This window comes from Drosophila montana, unplaced genomic scaffold, assembly GCF_035044405.1.
Source record: "Drosophila montana isolate Dmon_TW-CO22-7 unplaced genomic scaffold, ASM3504440v1 contig_2747_1, whole genome shotgun sequence".
In the NCBI taxonomy this organism is placed as follows: Eukaryota; Metazoa; Arthropoda; class Insecta; order Diptera; family Drosophilidae; genus Drosophila; species Drosophila montana.
The window spans coordinates 275,107-292,709 of NW_026997619.1; the positions used below are offsets into that span (position 1 = coordinate 275,107).

At 40.6% G+C, this 17,603-nt stretch overlaps 2 long non-coding RNA genes across 2 annotated transcripts in view; one reads left to right on the forward strand and one right to left on the reverse strand.

The window, feature by feature from the left end:
* LOC135429964 (uncharacterized) overlaps positions 1-17,603 on the reverse strand; it is a 70,211-nt gene that overhangs the window by 13,843 nt on the left and 38,765 nt on the right. The window contains exon 3 of the long non-coding RNA XR_010436496.1: positions 16,617-16,714. This is a non-coding gene — a long non-coding RNA (uncharacterized LOC135429964). The remainder of the gene's footprint in view (positions 1-16,616; positions 16,715-17,603) is intronic.
* LOC135429944 (uncharacterized) lies at positions 2,631-3,955 on the forward strand. Its single transcript, XR_010436491.1, has 2 exons — positions 2,631-2,995; positions 3,064-3,955. It is a non-coding gene; the product is annotated as an uncharacterized LOC135429944 (long non-coding RNA).

The following is a 17,603-nucleotide window of genomic DNA, read 5'->3' on the forward strand; positions in this document are numbered from 1 at the left end:
AAAAGGGACTAACAGTTGTGGGGTAAATGCATGTGCATAGTTATTTGCTTTTTAATCATAAATCGATAACTATCGATTTCCAAACATGGAATTTTTAAAAATTTATTCTTATTAGTGGTGTAATATGACTTATATATATATGATAGCTACATAAATATCCTTCAGAGACAAATGCAGGATATCTCCTAGTCCACACACTTTCAATTAAATCATTCACACTCTTTTTTTGACAACTTTTATATGAATACAGCGTAATCAAGTGTAGAAATGTTTGACTTTATTCGCTGCTAACCACAAATTGAGTTTTGTGAGTAAATTAAATGTTGGCAGGCGCAAATTTTTTATAGAATGTTTAGCACTAAATGCTGACTTTTAACTGCAAGTAGAGAAAAAGAGGTAGAGAGAGGCTGATGCACTTCACAGAGTTGGAGATAGTGAGAGAGAGAGAGAGAGAGAGAGGGAGGGAGAGAGGCGGTTAGTTGGTGGCCTGCCACATGTGTCGTCAAGTTTATGTGGCCAAAAACTTGCAAACTGGCAACTTTCTTAATTGTCTGATTGAATTGATGATTTAATAACTTTAATTTAATTTGAGAGTCGTTTCAAACTGTGTGTGTGAGTCTCTGTGTGTGTGTGTGTGTGTGTAAAGTTCTTTGGAGTTGTGTGCTTAAAACTTTGTCAGTTTTGATTTTCATTTGGCGTGGTTTGTGCTAAGTTTCTGAGCTGTGCGAGTGCCAAAAGCCAAAGATTTTTCAATGAAATTATTGAAGTTGCAGTCGGACCAGCAACAGCAGCAGCAGCGGGAGCATCTGTTGGCCAAGTGAAAAGGTTTCGTATAGGGACTGGGTCCTGCTCTGTTGCAATGAATCAAAAAGTAAAATCAATTTTTGTGCCTTTCCCTGTGCTGATGGACATGGGCCAGACCATTAATCCAGCCTGGCAGAGCCGGTAACAAAAATAGGAGGCGACAACATTGATGTGGACAATGCCACAATGCGATTGCGGTCAGCACTGGACATGGCTGAATCCAATGTTGAGCCGCCTCTGCCGTTGCCTTTGCCTTTGCCTGGGCAGTTGCCGTCGCCGCATCCGTTTCCGGCTCGCAGCGTAACTAAAATACAAAAGCTTCCAACAGCAGGTCCTTGTTGTCCTTGTCCTGCACTTAGGAGCCGCAACAAAAAAGCAGCCCGAATCGAAAATCCCAAAGAAAAACAGTAAATACACGCAAAGTTCTTTAGCCTCAGTTGTGTTTTTCTCTTTTCGGATTGGGGTTTTATTTAGCCTGGCCAGGATTCAGGAGTGCAGCTGCTGTGCGGCAAGTGTATCAGATTGTGGCCAAAAAACTTGAAAAGCAAAGTTTTTGGCAGCTAATTAATTAAGTTCTTTGCAATCGCCTTTTGGGGCCAAGTTCAATGGTCGGGCAAAAAGGCATTTCCCTCTGGCTCTGGCTGGAAATTGCATTACCGTTTCGCGGCGCGACTTATTAACACGGCCTAGCCAATGTCAACAAATTGCATTATTGGCGCAATAAAAGCGAGACACACACACACACCCTCACACACACTCAAACTGCCCTTTGGAGTGTGTGCGTATTTTAAATGTTATTGAAAGTCGCCTTGTTAACTGCAGACAGTGCAAATAAATATACTCTGCAAGCATTTTGAGATGATTTTAATGACTTTTGCCTTTATGCAGCAGGAAGTTGTTATGAAAAGCTCAAATGCGATGTTATCGCTTTGGTATCTTCCAAGCAATAGTATGGCGATAGCACTGCCCTACAAGAGCAAGACTTATATTGCCCGAAAAGTGAACAAAAAAAGAGTCTAATTAGATACCTTTTTTGCTTACAGAGAAATTTTTGTTATTATCGTTAATGTATCTCCCTGGCGACACTTATTCTATGGCTCAGGGGAAACGCTTTTCATTACCTATTTCTTTTCCTATCTCCTCCTGGAAGAGCCAGTCTTTTATTTAACGCATCAAGCAGTAATGACAGGGTATTTACTTATATATGCTGCAGTGTCCTGTTCGGCCAGCGCAGGACTCGAACTTCAATGTCGATGTCACTGGCTGCACACGCTTCAGGTGTTAATGATTTAATTTCGTTTCGTGTGCGGGTAAATTTCATTACTGTTGACAATGGCACAACACACTCCGAGTGTGTGCGTATGCGAGTGTGCGCGAGCGAGTGTGTGGTTAAATGATAAGGTTTAATCATATTCAAGGGTGCCGTGTTTCAAGCATATAATATTATCGAAGCCCGAGCGCTGCATTTAAAGGTATTTAATTTTTGCTTTTATCAATTGAAAAATCACAGAAAATTCGCAAAATATCAGTTAATAGTTTGATGAAATTAAATATCAGACGCTGGTCTATTAACATTTATATATTCACTCTTTTTAATTTATGTGCAATTTAAGGCACTTCAAATTCGATTAAGGTACCTTTGAGTTTTAACAATTAAATGATTTTAAAGCGAGTCGTAAGTTTAATATTGTTAAAGCGTCCTAATTATATTTCTATGATATAAAACAAAATTAAAGGCATTTATATAGAGACACATTATTATTATTTTAAAGAGCTTAGTCTACAATGCTTTACTCTAAAATATTGTTTCACATTGCATACAGCTCAGTTTATTTATATTCAAAATTATTTTAAAATATTCACTTTGTTTATACACAAAATGCATGTTTATAAATGAATATTTAACTCTGACTTTTCGCACGCCCAATTAAATTTGTTTATTGAAATGTTATAAACAAAGGGTATGCAAAATGTGTTACTTAACGAAGGGAATCGACAACAAGAATAACAAGAAGAAGAAGAAGAGCAACTTCTGATACCGCTGATAAATATTAATGCCAAGCAAAGTGTGCACTGAGCCGCACTGCGGCCAAAGGACTTTGTCGAAGTGGCCGACGACCTGCGGCATTGGGCAAGGGATTGACAATGGGCGTAGGCATGGCAGTGGGCACGACAGTAGGCATGGTCATGGGTATATACGTTAGCTGCACAATTCAGCAGGCGGCATTAATATTCATTTCCATGGCTACAATAACACAGAGCGAACGCGCTGGCCACAGGAGGCGACCAGGCTATAAAGACAACAACAGCAACAGGAGTAGCAATAGCAACAGGAGAAGGGACATAAACGAAGATCAGGGGCAGGGGCAGGAGCAGGAGCCGCACTCATTGTCAGTGCTCGTCCAGCAGCAAGTCATATTTGTGCCCCGGTGTGCGTGTCAAAGGAATTGTTGAGCCAGGACAAGCCATTGTAAGCGTTGCCAGCGACTGCTCTTTGACATTCATTTAATTGAGTCGCCGCCAGCTGCGAGCTGCGAGCGGCCCCTTTTTGATTTTGCATTTCAAATGAAGCAAACGAATCATTTTCGTTTTGTGGTTTGCGGTAAATTAATTACATTTTAGACAACATTTGAAGTAGTCTGACGGCGAATTAGGCAACAGGCTTTCAGCGGCAATTCAGAATTTCAGTTGCAAAAATTTAATAGGCATTATTTGTGAGTGTGTGTGTGTGTGCCAAGAGAGGTGTCCTGCAGACTTTGTCCTCTCTCTCTCTTTTTTTTAAGGCACTTTTATTTTATTATTATTATCGCTTTGGCATAATTCCCAAAAGCCAAAACGGCACAAAATGGCCCAAAACGAGCCGAATGGCTGCCAGACAATGAGGCACAACCGGAGCTTCACACTTTTGTCCCATCTGCAAAGGGGCTTGCTGTGGGGGGCGGGGCGAGGCAAATAGCAAGTTGGCTGCCAACTTGCGGCAGTTGAGACAACGGTGTGAAAAATGAAATTATAAGCAAAACGACAGGCTGCCAGCGACACGAGGCGACGCGACGCGACGCGGCAAAGATACACAATAAAAAATTGTCGACTAAATTAGAATATTTTATGCTACTTTCTTTAAATTTAAATTAAATTTTTATGTCCAGAAAAATTGAGCAATCGATCGGGGAAAAAAAATTTTAAATTGTTCGAAGACAAACGAACATTTAATATTTTTTTTTTAGGACTTGATTATTATTTTGTCAGAAAACTTTATATTTTACGGGATAGTCTTATGGGATCAATATATATTATTTTTTTTAAGTATTTGTCAAATCAAAATTTAAGTTCAAAAATATAAAAATTCATACTATAAATTAAATACTGAATGGCTTATAAGAATCATTGTTTTGGGACCTGTCTTTTGTCGTTTGTGACTTGACTTAACTTAATTGTTTAATTATATTATCTTTTTATTTGTTTATTTATATTTTCTGTTTTAATATTCTTTACCATATTCAGAATATTTCCCGCAACGAAATTTTATACATCTAGACCAAGAAAGCCAAGTTTACAACCAAAACTCAATTCTGGACTTGAAAATGTTGTAAAAAATGTTTAATTTAAAGCAATTCTGGCCGTGTAATAGGAAGCATAGCTAAGTTGGCCTAAAGTATGGCATCATCTTTGCCTAGAGTCGAACGCATGACAGACGACAATACATCTTGGGCGCATTTTAATTTCATGCTTAGCTTGACGCTGCTGTGTCCTGCGCCCTGCCTCCTGCGTCGTATTGTGCCCCTCACCTCGCACTCGTCTCTCATCTCCTGTCCAGAGGCAGCTCCTTTTGATTGTTGCTGCGTAATGACATTTAATGTCCAAGGCCCATATAATTGACTGGGGGCCGAGCTGTGAGGCATTCGCAGTTACTGCGCAATTCATGCGCGACTGCACAGCAGTTAAATTCTCGCTGGAAATATCTTATACTTCTGCATTTGTATCTTTAGCTGTGCGAGTATTTATATTTATTTATATATACACATATATCTATCTATTCTTGCTTGGCCATTTATTTTGTATTTGGAACGAAAAATTTCGGTGGTCGCCAAAATTTATGAGCCAAAGTGCAGCGCAACTGCGGCTTGTGGAAAGCTTAATTGTGCGACCACATTATGCGGAGGCGTGTGGCATATGCCACAAAGCAAAAGAGCTGCCTTACCTGTGCTAGAGGCAATAATAATTGCCTTCTGCTACTGAACAGCCAAAGATTTTATGTTGCATGACTTTCAGGCATGCCTTCGAAGAGGCACTCGACTCTGGCATATAATGGATAATAATGCTGAGATATATGGCAGAAAAGTGCCGCATTTAAAGACAGGTCATTAATGTGGAAATAAATAAATAAATGAAATAATGAATGAAATAAATTATGTTGCGCACTGAAGAAGAGGTTGGGGTTTTTATTGGCAGAAAAATATGAGGGGTAAAATCTGCTATGGAAAAAGCAAGGACTTAGAAACAGATTCGTCTCTGAGGTATTTACTCGGTACACATATCTGTCGGTCAAGATATGAGAATTGTCTATAACTTATATATAAAAATTAAAAAAAAAATGATTAAATAATTATTTTTATAGATTATCATGCTATATTATCTCTTATATAATGCACATTCGAACCATGAACTCCTCTTGCTGCGATTATGAACAGGGAGCGACAACTGTATTGAGTATACGCCGCGTAATCTTTAAGCCGAAAATTGCACAGGAATAAAAGCACGCGCTGCTATTAATCAGCTTTTGTGCAGTTTCTGTCTGACTGTCGAACTAATCAACTGATTGACAATCGCTGCAGGCAAAGCGTGCTCAATTTATTTGCACTGAGCAGCGAATAACTAATCTATCTTAGATATTTTGAAGATTTATGCAGTCGAGGAGCCAACTAGACAGCCGCCAAATCCAGACAGCTGCTAACTAAGCAACCACTTGGCAGGCCACTCAACTGAGTGGAAGCTGAGGTTTTCGCGCTGTGAAGTTCAGCCCAAGAGCACTTTAAAGCGAATGCCACGTAATTCAAAGCGCCTGCCAGCAACATGCGTAGCCGAATGCGTTGCAGCTAAACAATAAAATGGCCGCAGGGCAACAACAATGGAAACCAGCAGCAACAACAGCAACAACATCGAGGCACCTTTAGCCGGCTGCTAAGCAACAAGCGTGAAAGGAGCTGTGCACCAAAACCAGGATAATGCATTTGATCTAAAAGCTTGCTGCAGGCTGTGGAGAGGAACCCAGGAAATTAATTACAAGAGCTGACTGCACGTGGCAGACAATGCAAGCTCCTGCTGCTGTTCTTGTTGTTGATGTTGTTCTTGTCCCTCATCTTCTTCTTTATTTGCTTCCTCAGGTTTGTTTTCTTTTTAGCGTAAATATTAATTTTCACACCTTTTGACATATGGGAACAATGCACAATTGTTGTCGCTGTCAGCGACTCTCATTCAGTTACTCTCACTGCCGCTATCCCCGGGGCTTTGTTATCGAATCAGGCTGCATTTAAATGCATGTTAAGCTCGAAGAAGACTCCTTTAAGTTCAGCCTGGTCAATGGCAGGCAGTGGCGGCAGCCTTTGTCATAATCTATGATTTGAGCTTGAACTGTGTGTTCGTATTGGCTATACCCAGTAAAAATGTATGAAAGAGGGGTATATTGCAGCTGAGCAAAGGTTCGTAACAGGCTAAACGGATTAGCGGTTGAGCTTAAATAAATATATTTTCATAAAAAACTGCACCGGTTCAATACTGAGCATATTTCGAAGATTAAGAAGTTAGAGCAACACATTTTCAGATTCTGATATCGTTTAAACACATAAAATACCTTTTACTCTTTAAGTATCTTCCTAAACCTACCCAAAATTTGAAATTTGTTTATAAACACATTTCAATATCATCTCTTCGACCCAAACCTTTCAGAACAATGCGACAGGCACCACATCATTTATTTATGAATTAACATTTCATAGTTTAAAGGCTTGAGGAAAAAAGGAGCGCAGTTGCGGCGCATGATTTGTGTGCTGTACAGGGTAACTTGAAGTCGAATACTCGTATTGCTTGCATTCGCTACGTGCGCTTGGCAAAATGATCGCAAATGAAACTAACCCAACCCCCACTTGGAACGACTCCAACTTGAGCTCGGACTTCGGCATAATCTCGCACGTAATTTGTGTGCATGCGACAGAAATGTCCGCTGCACCTGGCGCTGGCCTCCAACCAGACCCAGCCAAACCGTCTACCCATGACCAACACCCCGCACCCGCACCCCGCTCTGTTGCTGTCTGTTGGAAAACTATTGTCTGGCCAAGTTGTTGACAGGCACGTTGACGTCATTGTTTCGTAATTTGTATCCTTAGCTGCGCATTAGAGCTTAGTTATACACTGCCAAAGTTGCCAAGGTCCACTCCTTACTCCTTACTTCCCCCCTGTTCTGCTCATAAATGTGTGTTTGTTTTTTAGAGATTTAGTTTGTCATTTTTTGCCGGCTCTTGGCCCTTTGTTTACAGTTGTTAAAGCGTTTGTAATGCGCTTTTAAATGGTCATGCAGCAAATGAATAAAGAATGAAAAACAATTAGCCTGATTCTCGTTCAGCTTTTGTAATACGTTGCGTATGCGTAATGCGATTAGCTTGATTAGCGTCTAGATCACTAGATTAGTGTATTTAATTACAGGGCTCACTAGATTTTGCTGCCTTTTTAATTAAATTTCCTTAGCACATTATGCCTAATTCATTAAGCTGCTGCCGAGCCCATTGGCCCATTCACCTTCAACCCTTTGCCGCCTAAGTAAACAAATCTGCGCACTTCATTTGCACCAAGTGCTGGAAAATCTGAAGCCGCTTAAGGCGCATTTCCTGACCCAACAACAACAACAATAACAACTACAAATTATAAACAAACAAAAAAAGAAACGAAAAGCAAGTTGAAACATTTAAAAATGCGAACTGCCGAAGACTAAATACCCTTTAACAGGATGCTAGGCTGCTGTAGTTCATAGCTTTATCTTAGTCAAATGTTTTGCAAATAGTAAAATTATTTAATTTTCCTGTAACAGCTCGCTTTTCTATGATTGAAAGATAAAGTAGGCAGAACTTTATATATTTCTGCTGAATGCCTTAGACAGAGGGGGCATGTTTTGATAGATTTTTGATGATCCGAAATCCTCATCAGTTGTTCTCATAGTAGCTATATTTGTAGGTCGCAATCAACGAAACCCTCACAAAATATCTAAGGTTGCTTATTTTCAAATGCGCTGAAATGAATATCTTCCAAAATAATAAAGTTCTTAAACTCGATTTTTTACCTAATATTTTTCTGGCTTCTCATTTGAACAGTTATACGAACTAGGTCGTTGCGATATCAGGTATTATAAGAAATAGTCTTAAGAGAAACCATTAGGCTTTGAAGTAGGTTCAGAATATATAGTATATATATGTATAAAGTCCATGCATTTATGGAATATCATACTTCATTCAACAAACTGATAAAGATTTACATTTCAATTTTAAGCAGTCTCACATTTTTTCGCAAAATTATAATACCCACTGCTAGAGCATCCAAAAAAAAGAGAGAGAACCCAATTTGAAGGGCGCAAAACTTAATCGACAACTTTTGCAGCTGATAAAAATGTCGAGTACTGCCAAAGCAGGGCAGACTGAGTGAAGGAGGCAGAGCTAGATAGATAGATAGAGATAGAGCCATAGAACAAGAGCTCTTTGGGTTTGTCATTCAAGATGTCGCTGCAATAAAATTAATGCACAAAGTTTACTTTTACCTGCGCGTGGTCCTTGTCAACGGACAAACAAAAAAAAACTTTTCGAATTCGTAATGAGCGGCAACTTTTTTTTTGTTTTTTTTTGGCGTTAAAAATTTGATTTGAGTTGAGGGTTTGAGTGAGGCGCAAAGTTTTCAAATAAAAATTAAAAATTGTCAAGGCGTTAAATTAGGGTCACAGGTAAAGAAAGCGAGAGAGTGAGAGAGAGGGAGAGAGAGTCTCGCTAAAGCAGGACAAACTTGAGTCAAATTGAAATTAAATGGGGTTGACAGAAGCTAAAAAGGGTCAACGGGCAAACGGCTGCTGCAATTGACAGGCCCCTGGTTACGTTAAGTTAAGTTTGTCAATATTTCAGAGATTACCAAACGTTACTTTAACTGAAGCGTAAACAATGTGGGCTTTAAAATTGCGGCTCCACACGGTCTGGGCTGTGAGCAACAAAAGCCGCTCTGAAAATGAAAACTTTGCAGTTAACCAGGGGCCGACTGGCCCCCTCGACGCCCCTCGACGCACACTACACTCCAGGCCACATGATTCATAATCTGTACACTAATCTTTTAATCCAGTCGAGTGAATTTTGTACTCGATTGTGAAACAAAGTTGCCAAAGGAGCAGCTGCAGCGAGGACGGCGAGCGGGGACACAAAGAGTTAACTCGGAGCATCGACAGCGGCGCATGTTGAACATAAACATGCATGCTATATTCCAATATACCCTGCTGCCGACCACGCCCCCTACTCATTCGCTCCCTTTGCCATTACATTAAGCGCACAACTTTGATGTCATCTTTGTGCCCAGGCCTTCGACAAAGTTTCTGCCTGCCGCCGCTTCTGCTCCTGCACCTGCTGCTGCTGCTGCTGCTGCTGTTCCCAGCTGAAACTTTTTTAATAGTAATGGACTTCACCGAAAACATTTTTTGTCCGCCCGTTCCTCTTGCTGTTGTATTTTGTCAGTTGCTGCCCCTAATGTTTTACAGTTTAAGCGCATTGGACTTCTGCTTCGAGCTGTTGTGGCCAGGTGAATCAGCCTGTGCAAGCTGTGCATCAAAAAGTTATTTTCGCTACAAATGAACCCACACATGATGCCACATTTCCTTCTATTTTTGTTTGCCAATTTTTTTTCAGTCCAGCTGCGCCGGCTTTGGGTTTTCAGTCGCTCCATCGATACGGGCACCGTGTACCTGGCACTTAGTGACACACACACACAGATGGGCGACTGCCAGACGGGATGGCTGACTGGCAGCGGGCGTAAGCCGCTTAGCTTTTAAACAACTTTCAGCATATGTGCGGCAGGCACTGTTAAGCATCTTTATTTTGTATACAAATCTATTAAATACAACGTGTCTTCGGTTGGGCTGTCATTTTTTTAAAGGAATCGCTCAATTATGAGCAGTCAAAAAGATTTAAAATGTGACATGAAAAACGAGCGGCATTTTTGTGTTTATAATATGCCAATAGCTATAGTTCGTATAATTTTCTAATCCAAACATTTTGACTAGGGTTGAATCTCTAGATAAATTTGGGAATTTAAATTAATTTATTCAGTATTTAATATTTAATTTTCCATATTCTCTTAGAAGTATCAAATCACTATCTAGCATTGAAATCAGCATACGGCAATTTTTGTTGGAATTCGGAAATAAAGGTTTTAATTTCTGCAACTAAAATAAGTCCAATTATAGGCACAGACAGACGGACGGAAATAATATACAAATTAATATTATTATTTTATAAGTTCCATAAATGTTTTAATGAATTAATAAGATGCTCCATTTCATTTGGTAATATTTTCTGCTTGATAATATTTTTAAATTTCAGTATTTGTTATTTTCTTAGCAATTGTTGCTGCACATTTGACAACGGGGCTCGTATCGCAGATTTCTCACACTTGTGAAGTGCTTGGCCTAACATTGGCTATCGATGACGTCATGCTGACCATTTCATAGGGCTCTTAAGCCCGTTCACGTTTCTGACAGCCCCACTCAAAGCGTTGAAGAGCAGGCTTAACACTCGGCAGCAGACATCTCTCTCGACAGAGGGCATCAGCTCTGTGAGCACCACTAGATCTATAGGCCTGAGAGCTGGGCGTACGTGTGTGTGCAAGTGTGTGTGTGTGTGTGTGTGAGTGTAGAGCTATGTCACTTTTGTGTGCTTTGGATTAGCAGTCACATAAATCCCAAGCTGGCATAAGTAGCGTTTTGTCACGCGTCGAGGTCCAATGAAATCGCCTCAAATCCATCGACGAATTTGGCATTCCAACAAAAGCCGCACAAATCGAAAAGCTATCGCTTCGGTTACTGGGAACGCCCCAACGAAATGGAAAGCGTATTATATTTCAATAAAGGTATCAAAAACTTATGGCCTGCCATGCAAATCTTGGCCTATTTTAACACTTGAGCGCATTTGAGCCAAACACGAAAAACAAGTAAAGTGCGGAGGAAAGGTCCTTGAGTCCTGAAACATGAAATATGTGGCAATGTTTTGGCCACAGGAATGTTGGTTAATGCCTGCTGCCATCGGGCTGGGCCGCAACAATTTCCCTTTTCGGCCCGTTCAGCTACGTTCCGTTTCGCTGCATACCTTGAGGCGCCATAAAAGTGTGGACCCCGCCCCAAAGCAAATAAATAAGAAAAGCCGTTCGCTACATTTCAGCAAATAATCTCATAAAGCATTTTATGCTGCCCAGCTGCTGAATCGCATATGATGTGTGGTCAGGCGGACGGCTCGAATTGGGCTTGGGCGGGTCTGGGATTGGGTTGCGGTGGATTTCTATTGTTTGCTAAGCGTTTCGGTTCGCTTTGAGCCACGGGCCAAACGGACCTAAAGATGGCCGCTTTTTTGTTGGGCATTAAGTGCGGTCCCGGAGCCTTTGAAGTGGACACTCACTGTCATAAATTTTCACAGTGCTGTGAGCAGAAATTTCATCTATTTGGAGATGGAACAGACGACACTTAAATCGCCTATCGGGCGATATTTATCGATAAGGAAGTTATAGAGTAGATAAGTTTTGTGTGATTAGCTTGAGCACATTAAGTTTCTCACCAGCGATAGCTATTGATAATCAAGATGGAGAAAGGAATATAGGGAACTTCCTGTCGATAGTTATTGAGTGAGCTATGAAAAACTTTAAGTTGTATAATTGAGAAGTCAGCCAAACTTAGCTTATGGATTAAGAAAGTAAATATAACAGACTTTTCAAGAGAAATGAACTGCTCAGCGAAGTAGTAGTAAATATTATGAGATTCTTACTACCAATTAATAAATAATTCTGGATAAAAGAATCGAACAAAAATATAAAACATTTAAATGAAATATGAAGATATTTAAGAGCTAATTTTAAACTCGGTCAATGTTTCTTTTCTATAGATAGAAATGTTTTAAAATATTTGTGAGATTAAACAGTTATACACTGCTGCTTAGATAGTTATCGAAAGTTATCGATACTTTATTAAGGAATGGGACGGGAAAGGGAATACAAGGATAAGAAGCTGCATAACAAATGGAGAGTTTTTACTAATTAAAATCAGTTTCTAACTATTAGTTAACTTTCCATTAAACCTTCTTTGAGATGACGGTGACGAAGCTTACTGGATTTCTATTTGTGCAACAATAAATCTCGTTTAATTGTTTGCTGCTGAATAATTTATACAGTAATTAATTTACAATAATGAGTGTAACATTCAATTAACACAATGTACATTTCAAAATAGATTTTATGTGTTGAGTTGCACAACGGCAGACTTTAAGCCAGTTAAACAAAGGTTATTTCTGCCTTCATTCCATTTTGTTAAAGGCCACAAAAGCTGCACAATATTTGCCGAGGCGCTTGAACTTTCATTGTCAAAATACAAAATCAACACGTAAAATTCCAATTAATTGCGCTTAGCTAAATAAATCGTTTCAACGCAAAACACAAACTGATCATAAAACTTAATAGGCAAACGCACACGGACACAGACACAGACAGACAGGATAATTGGCCATGTATGCGTGTGTGTAAACAGCCTTTTTCTGGCTATTTGCTTATCGATAAATTGCAATTTGTGTTGCCAACCAAGCACTACGCACAACTTGCTGCTGATTATTAAGAAAGCGGCAACAACAACAACTATTACTAGCCGGCAGTAGAGCCTGCCTCTCTGCGGGGATATTAGCCAGCCTGAGCTGGGCGTCAAGTTGGGCTGCTCACATAGCAAACGCATAAATTCAATTGAAAGTGCTTAGCTTTGATTTTTGCCCGGTCATAGAACCAACCCCCTGCCGCAGCCCCAGCCCCTCTGCGTGGCCTTTGCGTACGTGTTAGTTTCTGCGCCGCTTTTGGACATTTGGACATTTGGTGTCTGGGCCGAGGCTACGTGCCGCAATTCAGCGTGTGACGTTATCAGCGCGCTGTCCCGGCTCATATTGATAAATGCTGGCCAAAAACTACGCCCTGCCACGCAGCTAGAAACAAACATTTAGTTGTGAGAAATCCAAATTAAGTCACGTCGCGCCAATCGCGCACAGCAGAGCAGTGAAGAAAACTCTGGACCCGCTGCGGCTGCTGCTGCTGACTGTTCTGCCAATCTTAACCCTATCGAAATGCCATTTCAATGCAAATGCAAAATGGCAAAATTAATGATGTTCATTTCCTGCACCCATTACGCCTGACACCCTGCCCCCCAACACCAATCGCCCTGGCACAGCCATCATTTGATTCCGCACAGCTTACAAGAGAATTATGATCCAGAAACAATAGACTTTTATGCATCATACCGAAGAGACCCTGCCCCTGCCACTGGCTGCCACCGCTGCTTGCAACAAGATTTTCGCATTAAGTTGCCAGCGCCCTAACCACCGCACTCCCCGCACTCGCCGACCCACTACAATTCCAATTGAAAGGCCATTACCATTTTGGGTAGCCCGGGTCTAGCTGCAGTTTTTGGTTTTGGGGTGCAGCTGCAGTCGACGTCGACGTCGTTTCTTTTGTTTGCTGCTTGGCAATTTTGTATGCACTTTTAGCCAAGTTACAGACCCAGCCCCATGTCGGCCCCCTCTCATCAGTGGCAACCCCTCTTCCGCTATGTTGTTTACATTGTCACAGTTGCCGCTTTTTCTTTGCATTGCAAGTTGCATTCACAGTTGGCTTTTATGTTTGCATTTTATGCGTCTGACTCCCAGTTCCATTCTCGGTTCCATTCCCCGTTCTCGCCTCGGTTCCATTTTCATTCCCAGCTCGCTGGCTGCATTTGCTTAATTGCCTGAGCCTGCTCTAAGAATATTTCCCAAGCAATCTTAAAGTTATTATTTTATTTTCGGTATTGCGGAAAGTTTCTCAGCTTGTGGCTGGAGAAAGTTCAGCCAGCGAATCGCAGGCAAACATATAAAATTCCATTTGGAAGTCCCATGGATTTGCGAGTTAGCTGATCTGCTTCTCATTGAAATGCGAGAAGATGAATGTTGAATATTATATAGATGCTGCTTTACACATGAAATAAATGTTCTCAAAATTTAAATTTTCCTTCGTGAGATCCTGATTGGACTTGTTGTAGAAGATCGTAGGATCAAGCTAATCATGGAATATCTGATATACATATTTTTTTAAGGGGATTTTTTATTTAGAAACCTTAGAAAGGCAGTTGGAGCGGCTAATTAAGTTGTGTGAAGGATAGTGTGATAATTTAAAACGAGAAACAACTTATTTTTCTTTAATCTTTTTTCACAACCTTCCTCAGTACGCACCCGCAACAGAAAAATATTCGCCAAAATCTGAACACGGAGCAAATAAAACTAATTAAATTTTGCATTCGGTCTGAAAGTCAATGGAAACAATGGTCAACTCGGGCCCGGACACAATTAATGAGCGCAGCCATTAGTGCTGAGCCAGGGTTGACAAGTTTAGTGGGCAAAACTCCGGCAACCACCGCAAGCCGGCAAGTTGGCAACACCGCAACCAATTGGACAACTGATCCGCTGGCTGAGTAAAAAGTCAAACAATTTGCTGACGACGAAGTCTTTGGGCAAATTTAAAGAAATTACACTTGACACTTTTCAATTAGTGCGCCAAACTTTATTTTAATTGTGACACTAACACGCTGACGTTGCCACCCAGCGCCAGCAGTAGAAGAAGAAGAAGCAGACGAAAAAATCCCCAACAAGTTTTGGGCAACTTTGTGAGGCGACAACTTGCCATAAAACAAAAGCTCTGGCCAGAGTTCGGGGTTTGGGAACGACTTTCAGCCACAAAATGTCAAAAGGAAACTTTGCAAGATTAATTACAATTGAAAACAAATGAATGCAAAAACGATAAGCAGCCAAAGGATTGCCCAAAAACCGAGTTGGCAGCACCAACAGCACCAACGCATTCAGCTCAGCTCGGCAACTTTGCCAATCAAGATAGGAGTGCGGCCGCAGGGACAATGGGGCGGGGGGCTGCGGGTGAAATCCAGTTCTAATCAAAAAAGAGGGCGTTGAAACAAATGTTCACACCTACAAAGCAACAACAGAAACATTTACAGCAGCAGCAGCAGCTGCTTGTCCAGTATTTGGGCACTTGAACTTTGGCAAAACTAAACGCAAAGTTTGCCGAGGTTAGCAGGTCCCGAACGCGGTCCAGTTTGGGGCTACTTTATGGCCCAAAGACGTGACTTGTTTAGTTTTTGCTATCTAAGGGGCAGTTCTGTATACCCTGTAGCTAATGGCATAAAGGGCATGCCCAATATGGCGTGGACACTTCTTTTGAGTTTGTAAAAAATTCTAAATAATATGTTTTCTACGGGACAGTTCGGAATAATGCGATGTGCTATATACCCTGTAGCCAACACAGTAAAGAGGTTATTTGTTTTGTGAGGATAAGGTCTAAACTCTATGCAACCATATTTGTTTTATTAAACTACTGATGATCTCTATTTTTTGATAGAAAGTCTATATTTTACAATAAAAAGTAGGGTATCTCGCTGTCGGATACATTCTTTACCAATTTCAACTTAATTTTAGCATGCTTTTCTTTTTTTGGGGGAGGGGCACCCCTTACATTAACCACATTTAGAAGCTTGACCAGACGAACCCGAAAAGTGGAAAACTGAAACTGAAAAGTTTGCGGCGCATAAATCATGAAATTAATTAATTTTGACATACATTTTGCGCCAAAGTAGCGCCATAAACAATTTTAGTGCTCCTTTACATACATATAAATAAGTACATATATATAGAAATACTTTTTTTTGGCCGCAACTAAAAGTAAAATCAAGAAGAGCAACAACAACAGCTAGAGAAAAGCTTGCCTTGCGGCGTTTTCTTGCGTTGCTTGTCGGCAAACTTTTTCGAGTCGAAAATACCAGGAAAAAAAACATGTATAACAAAAAAGAAGAGAAGTTAAGTTTGAAATATGTGCAAAATTCATTCAGTATTTGAAATATGCGCCAGTTGCGCAAGTTTCACCCGCTGCTGCCAAAGAAAAACTTATGCCGTGAGTTTAATATTATTCATGTTCCTAAGTGAGCGTTGAGCGACGACGTCGGCGTCAGCGTCGCTGTCGACGTCAGCGTCAACGAAAACTTTCCCATAATGCACTGTTTAATTGCATAATTTGAGACTGAAAAGAGATTTGAGTAGTTACACCTGAAAGCTGCCTGATAGCGGGCGGGCAGGAATAATGATTTACTCCCAGGAGTTCCAACAGTTGAACCCACAAAAGGAAATGTCTACTTTAGAGCATAATTGAATTGGTATTTTATAATTTATCTGTGCATATAGAACAGATAAAGATCATTTGGTTGGGACTTTGATCGCTATGTTTGCGTTAATTGACGCGTTATAATTCGCAACAAATTTAAGCGTCGGGGCGAGTGCCAGGCAGGAATCGAAAGTAAAGTCTGTTGATGATAGAACCGGATGCTTCTTGAAGGAAACTTAACAGACGATGTGCTCAGTTGCAACATGAGAACTTGAGCTTGAACTGCAACATGCACGATTTTTTGTATTATTAGTAAGTAAATATTATTATTGTATATAAATATTATAAAATTTGGTACTTACATTAAGAATTAATGATCACGTACGCGAAGTGATAACAGAGCTTATTTTCTCCTCATACAGAGTGTGGAAATCAAATAGTATCAGTCCTCACGCGTTTTCTAAAAGAACAGAGAACAATTTTCAAAAATAGTATTAAAAAGTCGTCTCGAATTCAGCATGTTAAAAATATCAAATAAATAATGTTGAGAAGCAAATATATCTAATAACAAATAAAATAATCCCAAACAACTTAAAATAAGCTAAAGGCACAAACATTTAAATAACCATTAAACAGTGCTATTTTTCAAATTTTAATAATAAATGCAATTAGATTAATTAAAATGGGTCACATTATATGCATCTGAGATGTGTTGAATGCCACACGGCGGCAACATGCGACCCGCAGACACAAGTCGGCACAAAGAAAAGCTGACCACAATGAGAGAACGCATTAAGATTGCAATAATTTGTGGCTATGCAAAATATGTGCGCAAAGAATTTATGCTTTATGCCTAAAAGTATGCTGCGATAATAGGAAATGCAGCTGCTGCTCCACACCAATCGCCAGATACCCTCCGACCACCCACCCCCTCCACAGACTATGACTAAGAACTGCGAGAACTATGCGAACAAACGATAAGCAAAATCTATGGCGAAATGCGAATACTTTTCGGCTTCGAACGGATTGGCAAACTACTTAAGTGGGTGAATGGCATGAGGGGGAGGCGAAGCGCGGGTGGAGTTTGGAGCAAGTGTATTTCGGGTGCTGCTTAAACTTCGCCTGCCTAGACTGCGTTTGTGTGTGTGCGTGTGTGTGTGTGTGTGTGTGTGTGTGTGTGTGTGCGCTTGCCGTGGGGCACTGTGAAAACTTAATCCTTTCGCTGCACAACGGACCAAGCTCAAAGTCAAACAAACAAGCCGAAGCGACTGCTAAGGGGCTGGGAGAGGGGGGCAGTGCAGTTGCGGGGAGTAGGCGGCAACTACTTCTTAAGCTGCCACACAACATTT